The sequence below is a fragment of the Convolutriloba macropyga genome, chromosome 9, assembly GCF_964194025.1.
Source record: "Convolutriloba macropyga chromosome 9, txConMacr16.3, whole genome shotgun sequence".
NCBI lineage: Eukaryota > Metazoa > Xenacoelomorpha > Acoela > Convolutidae > Convolutriloba > Convolutriloba macropyga.
This window is the reverse complement of record NC_134476.1, coordinates 20,794,321-20,808,633: the sequence shown is the minus strand read 5'-3', so window position 1 is coordinate 20,808,633 and position 14,313 is coordinate 20,794,321.

The window sequence follows — 14,313 nt, the reverse complement described above, 5'->3', positions numbered from 1 at the left end:
TTTTGTTGTGGTAGTACAAATAGGATTTCCAGTTGTACTTCAACCAACCATACAAAGAATTTATATTTTGCTACCTAGACAGCCATATAACACAAAAACCAAAATTTTTGATCAATTTAAAGACTTTTTTCTTAATATACTTACCTACAAACAAATATGACGTCATGACTTTCCGCACAAGAAAGCTGCTGATTTTTGCTTTTGGGGGTAATGTGGATCAATTCCACCTGGTGTCATCAAAAATGTTAGTTGATGTAAGAATTTCAACTCATCACAAACTAAATTTCTGAAAAAAAAATTCCATGCCAATTTGTGGGGCGTCAATGTACACAATGATGCACACATACTGCGGAACTGTGTCGATCAAAAAAAATATTTTGTACAAAGCATTTTTTGATCTGTTCAATACTACTGACAATCAAGTTTTACCAACTGATTGAATTTTCTAAGCGTCAATTAATTTGTCCTTTGTTAATTTGTCGTCATGAATCATTTATCGAGTCGATCTTTTTGCTTTGTATCATTTGTTATCCTCTAAAAAAGCAAAAAAACTGCAGCTTTTCACAAAAAAGTCAATTGAATAGCTAAATTCATCACAGATGTGTTAACAATATTTTATAACGGTTTCAAATATAGATTACCGTAGTAAACAATGTTTGCCGTGCACCCGAGACACAAATGGGCGACTTCAAATTAAAAGATATATACTGAGCTTTTGTCGTGGTAGTACAAATAGGATTTCCAGTTGTATTTCAACCAACCATACAAAGAATTTATATTTTGCTACCTAGACAGCCATATAACACAAAAACCAACATTTTTGATCAACGTAAAGACTATTTTTCCTAATATACTTACCTACAAATAGATATGACGTCATGACTTTCCGCACAAGAAAGCTGCAGATTTTTGCTTTTGGGGGTAATGTGGATCAATTCCACCTGGTGTCATCAAAAATGTAAATTGGAGCAGGAACTTGTACTCATCGCAAACTAGGTATCTGACAAAAGTTTTTCATGCCATTTTGTGTGGCGTCAAGATGCAAAACGATACACATATACTGCGGAACTGTGTTGATCAAAAGAAAAATTATGTACAAAGCATCATTTGATCTGTTCAATACTACTGACAATCAAGTTTTACCAACTGATTGAACTGTCTAACCGTCAATTAACTTGTCTTTTGGTAATGTGTTGTCATGAATCATTTATCGAGTCGATCTTTTTGCTTTGTATCATTTGTTATCCTCTAGAAAAGCACAAAAACTGCAGCTTTTCTCAAAAAGTCAATTGAATAGCAAAATTCATCAAAGATGTTTTATCAATGCTTTATGATGGTTTTTAAAATAGATTACAGTAAAAACAATGTTTACCGGGCACCCGGGACAAAAATGGGTGACTTCAAATCATAAGGTATATACCGACTTTTTGTTGTGGTAGTACAAATAGGATTTCCAGTTGTATTTCAACCAACCATACAAGGCATTTTTATTTTGCTATCTAGACAGCCTGTAAACACCAAAACCAACAATTTTGGTCACCGTGAAGACTATTTTTTTAATATACACACCAAATAAACAGATATGAATTCATGACTTTCCGCACAAGAAAGCTGCAGATTTTGTCTTTTGGGGGTAATGTGGATCAATTCCATCTGGTGCCATCAAAAATGTTAGTTGAAGTAAGAGTTTGTACCCGTCGCAAACTAGCTTTTTATCACAGTTTTCCATGCCAATTTGTCGGGCGCCAAGATACACAAATATACACACATAATGCGGAACTGTGTCTATCAAAAGAAATAGTTTGTACAAAGCATTTTTTGATCTGTTCAATACTGCTGAGAATCAAGTTCTCCCAACTTATTGAACTTTATAACCATCAAAAATTTATTCTTGGGTAGTCTGTTGTCATGAATCAGTTATCGCGTCAATCTTTTAATTTTGTATCATTTGTTATCCTATAAAAAAGCAAAAAAACTGCAGCTTTTCACAAAAAGTCAATTGAATAGCTAAATTCATCACAGATGTGTTAACAAAGCTTTATAACGGTTTCAAATATAGATTACCGTAGTAAGCAATGGTTGCCGTGCACCCGAGACACAAATGGGCGACTTCAAATTAAAAGATATATACTGACCTTTTGTTGTGGTAGTACAAATAGGATTTCCAGTTGTATTTCAACCAACCATACAAAGAATTTATATTTTGCTACCTAGACAGCCATATAACACAAAAACCAAAATTTTTGATCAATTTAAAGACTTTTTTCTTAATATACTTACCTACAAACAAATATGACGTCATGACTTTCCGCACAAGAAAGCTGCTGATTTTTGCTTTTGGGGGTAATGTGGATCAATTCCACCTGGTGTCATCAAAAATGTAAATTGGAGCAGGAACTTGCACTCATCGCAAACTAGGTATCTGACAAAGTTTTTCATGCCATTTTGTGTGGCGTCAAGATGCAAACCGATACACATATACTGCGGAACTGTGTTGATCAAGAGAAATATTATGTACAAAGCATAATTTGATCTGTTCAATACTACTGACAATCAAGTTTTACCAACTGATTGAACCTTCCAACCGTCAATTAACTTGTCCTTTGGTAATTTGTTGTCATGAATCATTTATCGCGTCGATCTTTTTGCTTTGTATCATTTGTTATCCTCTAGAAAAGCACAAAAACTGCAGCTTTTCTCAAAAAGTCAAATGAATAGCAAAATTCATCACAGATGTTTTATCAATGCTTTATGATGGTTTTTAAAATAGATTACAGTAAAAAACCTTGTTTACCGGGCAACCGAGACACAAATGGGTGACTTCAAAACAAAAGGTATATACCGACTTTTTGTTGTGGTAGTACAAATAGGATTTCCAGTTGTATTTCAACCAACCCTACAAAGAATTTTTATTTTGCCAGCTAGACAGCCTGTAAACACAAAAACCAACATTGTTGCTCACCGTAGAGACTTTTTTCTGAATATGTTTACCAAACAAACAGATATGACTTCATCACATTCCGCACAAAAAATTTGCAGATTTTTGCTTTTTGGGGTAATGCGGATCAATTCCATCTGGAGCCTTCAAAAATGTTATTTGAAGCAGGAACTTATACCCCTTAAAAACTCAGTTTCTGACAAAATTTTTCCATGCCAATTTGTGTGGCGTCAAGATACACAACGATACCTTCATACTGCGGAACTGTGTCTATCAAAAGAAGTATTATGTACTAAGCATTTTTTGATCTGTTCAATTCTACTGACAATCAAATTTTCCCAACTGATTGAACTTTCTAACCATCAGACAGCTTATTTTTTGGTAGTCTGTTGTCTTGAATCAGTTATCGGGTCAATCTTTCAGTTAGTTTACAGTAAATCAACAATTTTTCTTTTTTTTGAAATCATGAAATTTTGTTGATATTGATTTTTTGTCAAAGCACGCAAAGCACCCTGGCCTTTACGGCGAGGTGGGAAAAATTTTCCCACTTCGCGATAGAGGTCTTGGGTGTCCAGCAACTAGCCAGGAACTTCGAACTTGTCCAGAATGATTTCCGAGACGCACATTTTGGAAGAATTTGGGCCGTATTAATAGCCCAAAAATCAGGGTACACTTCATTTGTTTGACGATTTCTTTAAAACTACTGTACTAATTTCAACGGGAATGGTCTTGTTTTGTTGACACTGAACCCTTGTTGGTTGCAGTGTGTAGTTGATTTCTCAAATCGGCGTATTCAAAAAGTTATTAATGTTTAAATTCGAAAAATGTCGCTTTTTTGGTCATTTGGCAGGGTACCTATTTTTTGTTATAACTTTTTCTAGTTACAATTTCTCCCAAACTACTGTACCAAAATAGACGGGCAGTGTCGCAATTTTCCTCGTCTGAAACCCACCTTAATTGCCTTGTTGATTGGTTTCTCAAGTTGGCAATTGTTTCAAAAAGTTGGAGGAAAGATCTTGTTTTTTCACATTGAGAAACGAACTTAGTGTTTTGTACTTTTTCGAATTTCTCATTCATTTTTTGACCAAAACAAGTAGTTATTGGCTTGACCTGTTAATTTTAAGACGTTCTTCTCTGGAATGGCTAGTCACAGTCCTAAAAATATTCATTAGAACTGCTATTCAATGATGAATTGCGGAAAAATGCATCTGTTCTCAAACTTTGTGGTTGAGTGGTGTTTTGCGCAATTGAACAAGTTTTTCGGTGTGCGTTTTGTGTTTTCTAGACACTATTTAAGTAGTTGAAGCTAACTGTTTCGAATAATGGGGTTTATTCAACATTTTTTCTTTTTTCACGATTTCATCAAATTTCTGTGAATGTTGTTTTATGTCAAAACACACAAAACATCATAACCTTCATGGTGAGGTGGGAAATTTTTTCCCACCTCACCATGAAGGTTTGCCGTGACCTAGAACGTCAAAGTGGATCAGAATAACACCCACAAATACGCCGGAACGCTGTTTCACGTTGTATTACGTCGGTTCCTGAGATTTTGGGCTTCGCTGCTGGCCCGAAAAATGGGGTATAGAATAGTATTTTGTTAATAACTTCTAAAGTACTGAACCAAATTAAACGGGAGTGGTCGCATTTTGTTGACACTGAACCCCTCTTGCTTACAGTGTTTGGTTGGTTTCCCAAATCGGCCTAATCAAAAAGTTATTAATGATCAAAGTTGAAATAGGTCGAAATTTTGGGCTATTCGGGATGACCCAAATTTCGGTACAACAAAACAGCTGATTTGCCGAAAAAATGTTAGTGTTTTAGAATCCTCAGTTGGTGGGGAGTATCCCTATATATATTTTCCATAGCATTTTACGGAATTGAGATGGTCAAATTTGGCTCTGAAGTCAGGTCACCATGCTTTTTTGGTACCGTACCTTATAATTGCTATAACTCCTCAAAGAATGTACCGATCGGGCTCATTTTTAAATATGATGCGTATCTCAAGCAGTGCTACAAACTGTTCTAAGGGGGTTTATTTTTGTTCGGCCGTTTTAGAGAAATTGGCCAGTAAACTTGACCTCGATTTTAGCCCCAGAAGCGGTTGACACCATCCGACACCACCTTGACACCACCTTGAAGCTCTGCCACAAATCGATTTAAAGCTTGTTTATTGGTTCGTTAGCTTCCTTATATTATGACAAAGCTTTCTAGCTATTATTTGTAATTTGTTTGACACATTTTCATGTCAAATTTTAGCTCTGAAGTCAGGTCACCTCGCTTTTTGGTCATTTGGTACGGTACCTTATAATTGCTATAACTCCTCGAAGAACGGACCGATTGGGCTCATTTTTTAATATGATGCGTATCTCAAGCAGTGCTACCAACTGTACTAAGGGGGTTTATTTTTGTTCAGCCGTTTTAGAGAAATTGACCAGTAAACTTGACCTCAGTTTTAGCCCCAGAAGCGGTTGACACCAGCGGTTGACACCGTTGACACCTTGAAGCTTTGAACTGTATTGAAAAAAAATACTGTTTTGAATAGCCAGTTTAACGTAGATTCCGAGTATATATACTTTATATATCATTTTCTGTGGTTTAGGTGTTCAATTTTAGCTCTGAAGGTGGTGCATCTCTCCTCTAAGGTCATTTGGTACGGTACCTTCTTTTTGCTATAACTCCTCGAAGAGTGCACCGATTGGGCTCATTTTTTAATATGATGCGTATCTCAAGCAGTGCTACAAACGGTACCAAGGGTGTTTTTGTTTTTGTTCAGCCGTTTTTGAGAAATTGGCCGGGAAACTTGACCCAGTTTGACCCCCATGAGGAGAGAAGCACTATATTGATGACCATGTTTAACTTCTATATGACTGCATTCGCCCCGAGAATTGGTTGTGCAGACTGCACCGACAGCGTGTGGCTTGTGTGGTTATAAATCACTGGTTATAATGAGTGGTTATAATGTGGTTATAATGTGGTTTTAGTACAGAAACAGGACCGAAAATGGGTCAATTTGGTCATTTGGTACGGTACCTTGATGTTGGAATATCTCCTCGTAGAGTCAACCGATTTTCGATCTGTTTGTTGATTTGAACTCAGCTTGAGCCGTACTTGAATCCCTGTAAATGGCGTTTTGTTTTCTTCAGCCGTTTTCGAGAAATTGGCCAAGACACATGCGGTCATTTTGACCTTTTAGTGACTGGTACGTTTCACGTTTCTACATGCAAAATGTTGAAGTTAATGACTTTGACTGCACGAATAGGCTCGTTGAACTCCATTTGTAATGGGGAAGCTCCCCATATATAGTTTATATACCGTTTTCAGAGTTTCAGGGGGTCAATTTTGGGTCTGCAGATGACCCCCCCCCCAAACCCCCTGATTACATGCTCACAATTTCATAAAAAGTGACTTTAAATCTAGTCAAGGACTTGTTCAAATGATTTGAGGGTCTATGTAGGAGTGTCATAGTCCTATTAGGTTCTACTGGAGGGCTAATTGTTGATCTAGGTGGTCTGAGGAAAAAGTACTTAATACGTTGTCAAATTTCGAGCTCAAAATTTATTCTTGTGCGTTTTCATAAAAAGTGATTTTCAATATAGCCGAGGACTTGTTCAAATGATTTGAGGGTCTATGTAGGAGTGTCTTAGTCCTAGTAGGTTCTACTGGAGGGCTAATTGTTGGTCTAGGTGGTTTGAGAAAAAAGTACTTAATACGTTGTCAAATTTCGAGCTCAAAAGTTATTCTTGTGCGTTTTCATAAAAAGCGACTTTCAATCTAGTCAAGGACTTGTTCAAATGAATTGAGGGCCTACGTAGGAGTGTCATAGTCCTAGTGGGTTCTAAAAGCGAGCTTTTTTTGATCCAGCTGATTTACGAAAAAAGTACTTAATACGTTGTCAAATTTCGGGCTCAAAAAATTGATTTGTACAGTTTCATAAAAAGCAACTTTCAATCTAGTCAAGGAATTGTTCAAATGATTTGAGGGTCTATGTAGGAGTGTCATAGTCCTATTAGGTTCTACTGGAGGGCTAATTGTTGATCTAGGTGGTCTGAGGAAAAAGTACTTAATACGTTGTCAAATTTCGAGCTCAAAATTTATTCTTGTGCGTTTTCATAAAAAGTGATTTTCAATATAGCCGAGGACTTGTTCAAATGAGTTGAGGGTCTATGTAGGAGTGTCTTAGTCCTAGTAGGTTCTACTGGAGGGCTAATTGTTGGTCTAGGTGGTTTGAGAAAAAAGTACTTAATACGTTGTCAAATTTCGAGCTCAAAAGTTATTCTTGTGCGTTTTCATAAAAAGCGACTTTCAATCTAGTCAAGGACTTGTTCAAATGAATTGAGGGCCTGCGTAGGAGTGTCATAGTCCTAGTGGGTTCTAAAAGCGAGCTTTTTTTTGATCCAGCTGATTTACAAAAAAGTACTTAATACGTTGTCAAATTTCGGGCTCAAAAAATTGATTTGTACAGTTTCATAAAAAGCAACTTTCAATCTAGTCAAGGACTTGTTCAAATGAATTGAGGGCCTACGTAGGAGTGTCATAGTCCTAGTGGGTTCTAAAAGTGAGCTTATTTTTGATCCAGCTGATTTACGAAAAAAAGTACTTGATACGTTGTCAAATTTCGGGCTCAAAAAATTGATTTGTGCAGTTTCATAAAAAGCGACTTTCAATCTAGGCAAGGACTTGTTCAAATGAATTGAGGGCCTACGTAGGAGTGTCATAGTCCTAGTGGGTTCTACTGGAGGGCTAATTGTTGATCTAGGTGGTCTGAGGAAAAAGTATTTAATACGTTGTCAAATTTCGAGCTCAAAAGTTATTCTTGTGCGTTTTCATAAAAAGCGACTTTCAATCTAGTCAAGGACTTGTTCAAATGAATTGAGGGCCTACGTAGGAGTGTCATAGTCCTAGTGGGTTCTAAAAGTGAGCTTATTTTTGATCCAGCTGATTTACGAAAAAAGTACTTGATACGTTGTCAAATTTCGGGCTCAAAAAATTGATTTGTGCAGTTTCATAAAAAGCGACTTTCAATCTAGGCAAAGACTTGTTCAAATGAATTGAGGGCCTACGTAGGAATGTCATAGTCCTAGTGGGTTCTACTGGAGGGCTAATTGTTGGTCTAGGTGGTTTGAGAAAAAAGTACTAAATACGTTGTCAAATTTCGAGCTCAAAAGTTATTCTTGTGCGTTTTCATAAAAAGCGACTTTCAATCTAGTCAAGGACTTGTTCAAATGAATTGAGGGCCTGCGTAGGAGTGTCAGAGTCCTAGTGGGTTCTGAAAGCGAGCTTTTTTTTGATCCAGCTGAATTACGAAAAAAGTACTTAATACGTTGTCAAATTTCGGGCTCAAAAAATTGATTTGTACATTTTCATAAAAAGCAACTTTCAATCTAGTCAAGGACTTGTTCAAATGAATTGAGGGCCTACGTAGGAGTGTCATAGTCCTAGTGGGTTCTAAAAGTGAGCTTATTTTTGATCCAGCTGATTTACGAAAAAAAGTACTTGATACGTTGTCAAATTTCGGGCTCAAAAAATTGATTTGTACATTTTCATAAAAAGCAACTTTCAATCTAGTCAAGGACTTGTTCAAATGAATTGAGGGCCTACGTAGGAGTGTCATAGTCCTAGTGGGTTCTAAAAGTGAGCTTATTTTTGATCCAGCTGATTTAAGAAAAAAAGTACTTGATACGTTGTCAAATTTCGGGCTCAAAAAATTGATTTGTGCAGTTTCATAAAAAGCGACTTTCAATCTAGGCAAGGACTTGTTCAAATGAATTGAGGGCCTACGTAGGAGTGTCATAGTCCTAGTGGGTTCTAAAAGCGAGCTTTTTTTGATCCAGCTGATTTACGAAAAAAAAGTACTTGATACGTTGTCAAATTTCGGGCTCAAAAAATTGATTTGTGCAGTTTCATAAAAAGCGACTTTCAATCTAGTCAAGGACTTGTTCAAATGAATTGAGGGCCTGCGTAGGAGTGTCATAGTCCTAGTGGGTTCTAAAAGCGAGCTTTTTTTGATCCAGCTGATTTACGAAAAAAAGTACTTGATACGTTGTCAAATTTCGGGCTCAAAAAATTGATTTGTGCAGTTTCATAAAAAGCGACTTTCAATCTAGGCAAGGACTTGTTCAAATGAATTGAGGGCCTACGTAGGAGTGTCATAGTCCTAGTGGGTTCTAAAAGTGAGCTTATTTTTGATCCAGCTGATTTACGAAAAAAGTACTTAATACGTTGTCAAATTTCGGGCTCAAAAAATTGATTTGTGCAGTTTCATAAAAAGCGACTTTCAATCTAGGCAAGGACTTGTTCAAATGAATTGAGGGTCTACGTAGGAGTGTCATAGTCCTAGTGGGTTCTACTGGAGGACTAAATGTTGATCTAGGTGGTCTGAGGAAAAAGTACTTAATACGTTGTCAAATTTCGAGCTCAAAATTTACTCTTGTGCGTTTTCATAAAAAGTGATTTTCAATATAGCCGAGGACTTGTTCAAATGAGTTGAGGGTCTATGTAGGAGTGTCTTAGTCCTAGTAGGTTCTACTGGAGGGCTAATTGTTGGTCTAGGTGGTTTGAGAAAAAAGTACTTAATACGTTGTCAAATTTCGAGCTCAAAAGTTATTCTTGTGTGTTTTCATAAAAAGCGACTTTCAATCTAGTCAAGGACTTGTTCAAATGAATTGAGGGCCTACGTAGGAGTGTCATAGTCCTAGTGGGTTCTGAAAGCGAGCTTTTTTTTGATCCAGCTGATTTACGAAAAAAGTACTTAATACGTTGTCAAATTTCGGGCTCAAAAAATTGATTTGTACATTTTCATAAAAAGCAACTTTCAATCTAGTCAAGGACTTGTTCAAATGAATTGAGGGCCTACGTAGGAGTGTCATAGTCCTAGTGGGTTCTAAAAGTGAGCTTATTTTTGATCCAGCTGATTTACGAAAAAAAGTACTTGATACGTTGTCAAATTTCGGGCTCAAAAAATTGATTTGTGCAGTTTCATAAAAAGCGACTTTCAATCTAGGCAAGGACTTGTTCAAAAGAATTGAGGGCCTACGTAGGAGTGTCATAGTCCTAGTGGGTTCTAAAAGCGAGCTTTTTTTTGATCCAGCTGATTTACGAAAAAAAGTACTTGATACGTTGTCAAATTTCGGGCTCAAAAAATTGATTTGTGCAGTTTCATAAAAAGCGACTTTCAATCTAGTCAAGGACTTGTTCAAATGAATTGAGGGCCTGCGTAGGAGTGTCATAGTCCTAGTGGGTTCTAAAAGCGAGCTTTTTTTGATCCAGCTGATTTACGAAAAAAAGTACTTGATACGTTGTCAAATTTCGGGCTCAAAAAATTGATTTGTGCAGTTTCATAAAAAGCGACTTTCAATCTAGGCAAGGACTTGTTCAAATGAATTGAGGGCCTACGTAGCAGTGTCATAGTCCTAGTGGGTTCTAAAAGTGAGCTTATTTTTGATCCAGCTGATTTACGAAAAAAGTACTTGATACGTTGTCAAATTTCGGGCTCAAAAAATTGATTTGTACAGTTTCATAAAAAGCAACTTTCAATCTAGTCAAGGACTTGTTCAAATGAATTGAGGGCCTACGTAGGAGTGTCATAGTCCTAGTGAGTTCTAAAAGTGAGCTTATTTTTGATCCAGCTGATTTACGAAAAAAGTACTTAATACGTTGTCAAATTTCGGGCTCAAAAAATTGATTTGTACAGTTTCATAAAAAGCAACTTTCAATCTAGTCAAGGACTTGTTCAAATGATTTGAGGGTCTATGTAGGAGTGTCATAGTCCTATTAGGTTCTACTGGAGGGCTAATTGTTGATCTAGGTGGTCTGAGGAAAAAGTACTTAATACGTTGTCAAATTTCGAGCTCAAAATTTATTCTTGTGCGTTTTCATAAAAATTGATTTTCAATATAGCCGATGACTTGTTCAAATGAGTTGAGGGTCTATGTAGGAGTGTCTTAGTCCTAGTAGGTTCAAATGGAGGGCTAATTGTTGGTCTAGGTGGTTTGAGAAAAAAGTACTTAATACGTTGTCAAATTTCGAGCTCAAAAGTTATTCTTGTGCGTTTTCATAAAAAGCGACTTTCAATCTAGTCAAGGACTTGTTCAAATGAATTGAGGGCCTGCGTAGGAGTGTCATAGTCCTAGTGGGTTCTAAAAGCGAGCTTTTTTTGATCCAGCTGATTTACGAAAAAAGTACTTAATACGTTGTCAAATTTCGGGCTCAAAAAATTGATTTGTACATTTTCATAAAAAGCAACTTTCAATCTAGTCAAGGACTTGTTCAAATGAATTGAGGGCCTACGTAGGAGTGTCATAGTCCTAGTGGGTTCTAAAAGTGAGCTTATTTTTGATCCAGCTGATTTACGAAAAAAGTACTTGATACGTTGTCAAATTTCGGGCTCAAAAAATTGATTTGTGCAATTTCATAAAAAGCGACTTTCAATCTAGGCAAGGACTTGTTCAAATGAATCGAGGGCCTACGTAGGAGTGTCATAGTCCTAGTGGGTTCTAAAAGTGAGCTTTTTTTTGATCAAGCTGATTTACGAAAAAAGTACTTGATACGTTGTCAAATTTCGGGCTCAAAAAATTGATTTGTACAGTTTCCTAAAAAGCAACTTTCAATCTAGTCAAGGACTTGTTCAAATGAATTGAGGGCCTACGTAGGAGTGTCATAGTCCTAGTGGGTTCTAAAAGCGAGCTTATTTTTGATCCAGCTGATTTACGAAAAAAGTAATTAATACGTTGTCAAATTTCGGGCTCAAAAAATTGATTTGTACAGTTTCATAAAAAGCAACTTTCAATCTAGTCAAGGACTTGTTCAAATGATTTGAGGGTCTATGTAGGAGTGTCATAGTCCTATTAGGTTCTACTGGAGGGCTAATTGTTGATCTAGGTGGTCTGAGGAAAAAGTACTTAATACGTTGTCAAATTTCGGGCTCAAAAAATTGATTTGTGCAGTTTCATAAAAAGCAACTTTCAATCTAGTCAAGGACTTGTTCAAATGAATTGAGGGCCTACGTAGGAGTGTCATAGTCCTAGTGGGTTCTAAAAGTGAGCTTATTTTTGATCCAGCTGATTTACGAAAAAAGTACTTGATACGTTGTCAAATTTCGGGCTCAAAAAATTGATTTGTGCAGTTTCATAAAAAGCGACTTTCAATCTAGGCAAGGACTTGTTCAAATGAATTGAGGGCCTACGTAGGAGTGTCATAGTCCTAGTGGTTTCTGAAAGAGTGCTATTTTTTGATCTACTTTGTTTTGAAAGTCCGATCAATGATGTTTTTGATTTGGAAAGTTTGAGCTGGGTTAAATTCGGTCTGGAGCGTGTGATCAAAATACAATTGGTCTGGAAAATTGATAAGATTTTTTGATCTGAACCGAAACCTTGCTAGTAAAAGTGGCAGTATAAATAGCAGTATAACTCAGCGGCCTGAAATGCGGCTTTAATTTTGGTTCGACCATATTTAGAAAACCTGTCTGTATGCAAACTTTTTATTTTAAGATTTTTGATTTGACAAAAATGCCGCGAAATTACGTTCGCAAAACGTCCAAACCATTTCAAGGATACCGGTTTGATCTTGCTGTCAACGCAATAAAAAATGGCTGTACAATAAGGATGGCGGCGCGAAACTTTGGCGTTGCGTACACAATGTTGTGGAGGCATCAGCAAAGAAATGTGCCCAATTATGCTTCAGTGAAAGCTGGCCGCTCATCTCTCTTCACTGACTACCAGCAAAGAACGCTTTTCAAAGCCCTCTCCTTTCATACGTTCTCCTTTTCTCAACTGCGCAAGAAAGTGTTTGTTTTTGCCGTTAATATGAACGTAAAGTTGCCTCATAATTGGAAGAGAAATCAGATTTCTGGTATGGATTGGACTCGATCTTTCGTGAAAAAGTTCCCTAGTTTGAGCTTATTTGTGAAGAAGGGTAAAAATTATCGCCAAATGAATTTCACTTGTGTCAATTGTGTGCGGTTGCTTTGTCGAAGCTTAGTTAAGTTTGTATGCGAAAATTGTTGCTTATGTACGTGCAAGACTTGTTTCAATCTTAAAGGATATCGTTGTTGTGCAGATGATTAACAAAAGCTAGTATATTGTTGAAGTTCAATATTGCGTTTAACTTATCTTTGGAATTGTTTTTGTTGAGCTCTGAGGAGTTTGGGGCCTTTTTATTCAAATATATCATAATGCTCTATTGTTTCAACTTCTGTTTTTTATTTTCAGGTTTGATTTGATTTTAACTTGCGTTTTGAAAACTCGCAGAAGAAATTGCCTACTTTACATCAGTTTTCAACTGCTCTACATCAAGCTTCAACACCTTCATTCAATCAAGTGAGTTTTCTTTTACTATTCCGGTCCTTTGAGAACAATTGACTTATTTATTGATTTTGACTAGTTCTCTGAAGGACCAGTTCTGAACCTTATATTTGTGTTGCTCCTCGCGGTAGCGCGGTGGAGTACGTCTTTTGTATTTCTTTCAGTCCGTGGTAGCACGGGTTGGGTTTGTTGTTCTACTCGCGGTAGCGCGAGTAGGTTTTCGATGCGTCCTAGGTTTTGATAAATTAATAATCTGAAATATTTATACCTGTGTTTGTGCTTTAGCTCGCCAAAATGAGGTAAGAATTGCACTTGGGCTGTTATTGGTAGCAATAGCAAAAACCAGATAAGTAGGAGAGCTTCCTTCTATTTTTTTATACAAATGAACTGATTGAGAAAAAACTTAGATCGGAGAGCACACCTAATAGCAGCAGTGTCTTGGTAGCTTAATAGCCGCGAAGCGATAGCTGGGGCTTTTATTGGCCTTCTCTTGGTTTTTTACAATTCAAAGAATATTAATTTTAATGGGGTGTGGTCTTATTTTAATGATCTGTTCACACATTTTCATGATTTTCTTAAGTCAAATTGGAGTAGTGATTTTGGTCACGCCGAAACAGGAAATGGAGCGAAAAAGCGAGTGGTTTTGCGGCGTGAATTTTTCCGCTCTTATTTTAAAGTGATGTAAGGAAACGGTGTTTGAATAAAAGTTCGCTTTCTGGCTAGCGATTTTTTGTTTCATGCGGTAATTTCAATTTGATTTTTACTGTTTTAGTCGATTTTTTGGATTGGATTTTTGTGTGTTTTTTCCCAATCTACTCACAGTCCGTTATAAGTCTAGCTTTCTGTTGACGTCACAATCACTTCAATTCTTCTCTTTGTTCATTCGTTCATGCAGTTTCAACTGAATTGCGTGCGTGACGTCATTGTTCACTCTTATTGGAGCGAGTTTGCTGCTCATTCGCGTGATTAAATGTTCGGTCACGCATAAATTACCTCACTCTATAAATGGCTTTCCTTCTTGACTTTTATGTACTTTAAATCAAAGAGATAAGGTCAAGTGATTTGGTGTCCCTC